The sequence below is a fragment of the Triticum aestivum genome, chromosome 3A, assembly GCF_018294505.1.
Source record: "Triticum aestivum cultivar Chinese Spring chromosome 3A, IWGSC CS RefSeq v2.1, whole genome shotgun sequence".
NCBI lineage: Eukaryota > Viridiplantae > Streptophyta > Magnoliopsida > Poales > Poaceae > Triticum > Triticum aestivum.
In genome coordinates this window covers 592,538,145-592,543,218 of record NC_057800.1, presented here as the reverse complement: position 1 = coordinate 592,543,218, position 5,074 = coordinate 592,538,145, and the positions used below count along the sequence as shown (strand labels likewise).

General features: G+C 43.7%; 1 long non-coding RNA gene across 2 annotated transcripts; it reads left to right on the top strand.

The window, feature by feature from the left end:
* On the top strand, positions 1-3,621 carry LOC123062439 (uncharacterized). Of its 2 annotated transcripts, XR_006429679.1 has the most exons (6): positions 7-450; positions 674-736; positions 1,638-1,757; positions 1,843-2,695; positions 2,777-2,858; positions 3,393-3,621. It is a non-coding gene; the product is annotated as an uncharacterized lncRNA (long non-coding RNA). The 2 variants fall into 2 exon arrangements; XR_006429678.1 differs by lacking the exon at positions 674-736 and having other exon boundaries at positions 1-450.
* The last annotated feature ends 1,453 nt before the right edge of the window (positions 3,622-5,074 follow it).

Genomic DNA, 5,074 nt, shown 5'->3' with positions numbered 1-5,074 from the left:
CCGCTGACCCACCCTCTCCCTCTACCTCTCCTCTCGATCCCCAGATCCATCCTAGAGCTCGGTCACGCCGCTCTGCGCTCCATGGCCGGCACCGCATCCTCTCACGCTTGCTCCGCTCCGCTCCTTCCTCCCATCAGTTCGGATCTGGTGCGCGCGTCCCCAACCCCTGATGGCTCTCACGCCGCACCCGCCACTCCAGCTCCGCACGCCCCCCTCCCCCCCCGCGGTCGCCGTGGCCCACCAGCGTCGTGTGCTCCTCTCGCCGCGCCGCACTCGTTCCTGCTGTTGCTGCGCCGGTGCCGACGTGGGTAAGGTGTGGGCGAGGCGGGCGTACCGGTACGACGAGATCGAGCCGAGGTGGCAGGCGCGCTGGGAGGAGCACCGCACGTTCCGCACCTCGGACGCCTCCAGGCCCAAGGGCTACATCCTCGGCATGTTCCCTTACCCAAGGTACCCATCCAAGCGCCTCTCCTCTCCGGCTCCCTGTATGGAATTCTTCATCAAATTACTCGAGTCGCCTATGAATACGTGGCTACCTGGCCACAGATTTGTGTTTGAGTTGTGTATATAAGAATAATGGATGGTTCTGCAGTTTTAGTTTCTGCACCAGTGTGTGTGCATTCACAATTTTGTGCTCGAGTCATAGTTTCCTTTTTCCTCTCCTCCTTTTCAGGTTCGGTTCAAATAGGTGCTTGACTGTGATTTGTGAATGGGGGTGATTGGCGCACACTAGCGAGTGAGCGATCGATCTTTTGGATTAGCTGCTTGCACAGAGCACGGTCAGCGTCAGTTGGGGTCGAAATTGCTGTCATGGCAATAGTTTCCGGATAGCTCCTCGGCTAGGTGTATCTATTATATAACAACATGGCAATCAGATAATGTCATTCTATCAGTCCACACTCCACAGGCTGACATATATCACTTCCAGTAATCTGATAATTATACTCTGGATGGGATAATGTGCTATAGTGCTACAGTTAGGCAATCTGTGAATTGATAGGGTTGTGATGTTGGTGCCACACAAAATTAGTGGGGCATGCACAGTGTGTAAGTTAATTTTTCAGAGGGACTATGGAACCACACATCTGAATTCTGAAACCATCAAAGCTTTGTATGATAATTCAGACCAAAACCAACCTTGGTTCCACTTGCTACCCAGTAACTCAAAGTTGCTCTGGGCTTTTAGTATCGTGGTGAGATTATATGTGCTGCATCGACGCGTTAAATGCATGGCAGCACATTTGAACATTGTGTCCTATTGTGTTACATTAGTCATAGTTTCGTTACAGATATTTCAGTGCCACTGTTTCCACAATCGTCGCATCTTCTAAAATAGAGTGATTGGTTTGAATTCAAGTGCAAAATATAGGCAAATGGGTGCTAGCTGTACATATTAATTGCCTCCATTCAGTGTCGATTTCTTCAGTGTACTACTGCTAGTGTCGATTGATGCATTGGTTTGAGTTTGATTTAGTCAGGCAGGTTTAGTAATTCATTTTTTAGATTAATTTGACATGGCTTTGCTGAACTATGTAATACTCCCTCTGTCTCAAAATATAAAAAGTCTTTTGGTCTAAATATTATCCAGTACTATTGCCTACATGCTTCTAGAGACTGATGCTTTTAATTTTGCTCAGTTTTTATGCTTCAGATCGCTTCCTCCATGACACCCCGATCCGGGCGGCGGCAGCAGCGATGGCATCGACAATCGACTGTGCCTAACTCTGCATCTATAACTGGCCTGTCTTCTTTAGACGGTTAGCTGCTTCCTCCCCACATTGAAATCTCGACCCCTTTCTTATTGATGGACTCGTTGACTGATTCGTATGTGCGTGGATGCAGGGTGCAGGTGCTCTACTACGCGCTACTCCGAACGGGTCACCTGGACAAATGTTTTGCTTGTTTTTGAGCTACTACCACTTTTTAAGCTACTGCACTTGTTTTTGTCGGTAATCTGAGCACTTGTTAGTTTAGTCAGGTAGGAGATTAGAGTGAAATGATCCTGTAGGAGGTCCTGGACGATGATGTGCAAACAATTATTTTCTATAGCATTAGTATGTCAAATTTGTCTAAGTTAGTACATGAGGATTCTGCTAGCTGACATACTAATGTTGGTCAATGAGTGATGCTTCATAGCGGACAACTACTGGTTTTAATATGCAAACAACAACAGTGCTAGAGATGCTATGTAATAATTAATGTGTACTTGTTGAAAGTTCTTGCTTATATTAGTGTCTCTTATTTCTTTTCTAATTAATGTCTCTCATTTTTGTTCTAGTTAATGTGTAACTGAGAATGAACATACTTCTCTCTTTTTAGAATGCTAGATTGCACAAGTTGAACGATCTGCTCTAGTTTAAACAAGTTGGGATACATCAATATAATAGGACTTTGTTTGCACTTCACCTAGCTTGTAACCAATATCCTTATTGCTAATTTACCTCAAGTTTATCTAACATGGTTGAAATGAGCGCTGTAAAGTTTCATGTCTAAGCTCAATTTTTATCCTAAGTCCTGAAGTAATTATTTTGGTTACATCATAGTTTGTTGAGAATATTAACTTGAACATTGTATGTATGCCCTGATGCATGTACACACACGGCATCAAATATTGAGCTGCAGCGAAACAACCTGGAGCTAGAGAACATCAAGGATAAGATCAAGGAAGTTCTTGCCTTGTTGGCAACATTGTGAGGTTCATGCATCATTAGGATTTCTTGAGTGATCTCAGTACTGTCATTGTGATGTTCCTAACCTCCCTCTTTTCGCTATCCAGATCATGACCAAGCATGACAAGAAGGGAGGCTCGTCAACCACCTACCAGCACACCTATCATGACCGATGATGAGACGCTGAAGGTGCGCTTCTTGTTTGTACATTCCTTGCTTGGTTGGTGTCATGGAGATATGCACATGCCATGTGTTGTACGACCTCTTTGTTTTTGTTTCTTGTCATATGTACTTATCTGTTGGCTTGTCCCTGATGTAATACCCACATGGACTATCATATTGGTGGTTGGCTAACGAATTGCATTGCAAATATAATGTTCTTCATCGCCTAATGCTTTTGGTTGCCGATAACAGGACCTATAGCTAGTAAACATGTAATTAGCAAGTTATGTTTATGGTCTATCATGCTGAAATACAAAAAATGTTTTGTGTCACATGCCTAACAGACTTTCAACTATATACCTAGTTCGGCTGTAGAGAAAAATGCACCTGGTTGTTTAACACATTGAACTATTCAGCCTACCTACTCAAACTACCATCAGTATCCAACAAACGGCTATGGAAATAATTTTTGCCATCAATCCTTTGTTTTAGACAAGTATTAATATTTTGGCATGACAAAAAGTTGCAAATTCTAATGATGGTTTATGTTCCTTCTTTTAGGTTACGAGAGATGATGCTGGAGAGATGCCCTTCCTGTAGGTCTACACATAAGCGGAAGTTCATGGGTATGCAAGATTTGATGGTTAAAATGGTTGATGTGATGTGAATGAGTGTATGGAAACTGGTTGTTGTGATGTGAATGAGTGTTGTAGTTTCACGTGTTCTGTTCTGTATAGCATATTGTAATAAACTTATTTTAGCTGTTATTTGAAGATTTTCATATGCTTTCTCTCTTCTGTCTGTTTGATATATACATATATATTGCTTATTAATAAGTTGTGAAAAATCTGACATTTGGGACCCATCTGTAAACTGGAGCTGGGAAAAAAGCTGGAAATAAAAAATAAATTGACTGCAAAATGTTGTGCACTAGAAAATAAAAAGGCCAAATTGTAGGCCAGGCCCATGTAGCTAACCAAAATTAACATAAAATACATATATTAAAAGGGCTTGCCTAAACAAATACATGGGCCGAATTACTGGGTCAACCCATGTAGCTAATAAAAGCACATGAAAAAATACATTAAAAAGGCCGAATTGTTGGGCTAGGCCCATGTAGAAAATCGAGTTGGACCGGGCTGATTCTTGTGCCACATCAGATTGCCACGTCGGATGCCTACATGGCCTGAGGAGGCTGCTAGTGACCAAATCAAAACAATAGGCATGTTTTGGTCGTAAACGTCTACGACCTTCTCACAGAGAAGGTCGTTAATTTCAGTTTACGACCGCCAGCTTTTGACCTTCTGTTTTTAGTCACAAAAAGGTCGCAAATGAAAAATAATGACCTTTCAGTGACCAATAGTCAAGGTCACAAGTTGACATATTTCTTGTAGTGGATCAATTTCCTAGTCAACCATCCATCCTTAAATAGCCCCAAGCCAAGCACGCTTAACTTCGAGATTCCTTTCAGATGGGCTCTCAGAAAAAAAGGTCCACCTTATTTATATGAATAGTTAATGTCGGTGTCAAAATCGGCGGATCTCGGGTAGGGGGTCCCGAACTGTGCGTCTAGGCTGGATGGTAACAGGAGGCAAGGAACACGATGTTTTACCCAGGTTCGGGCCCTCTTGATGGAGGTAAAACCCTACGTCCCGCTTGATTAATATTGATGATATGGGTAGTACAAGAGTAGATCTACCACGAGATCAAGGAGGCTAAACCCTAGAAGCTAGCCTATGGTATGATTGTTGTATGATGAAGTTGTCCTACGGACTAAAACCCTCCGGTTTATATAGACACCGGAGAGGGTTAGGGTTACACAAAGTCGGTTACAATGGTAGGAGATCTTGAATATCCGCATCGCCAAGCTTGCCTTCCACGCCAAGGAAAGTCCCATCCGGACATGGGACAAAGTCTTCAATCTTGTATCTTCATAGTCCTGGAGTCCGGCTGAAGGTATAGTCCGGCTACCCGAAGACCCCCTAATCCAGGACTCCCTCAGTAGCTCCCGAACCAGGCTTCAATGACGACGAGTCCGGCGCGCAGATTGTCTTCGGCATTGCAAGGCGGGTTCTTCTCCAAATTCCGTGTACCTGCTAAATAATGTCCGATTTTCGTAATGTAGCGCACCTTGGCTTCCACGCCCAATAATGGCCATCTTCCACGTGTCAAACGAATGCGAAAAGTCGGGGTGTTTTTACATTCACACCCATAGCTGCATAAACGAGCCACCTATTTAACGG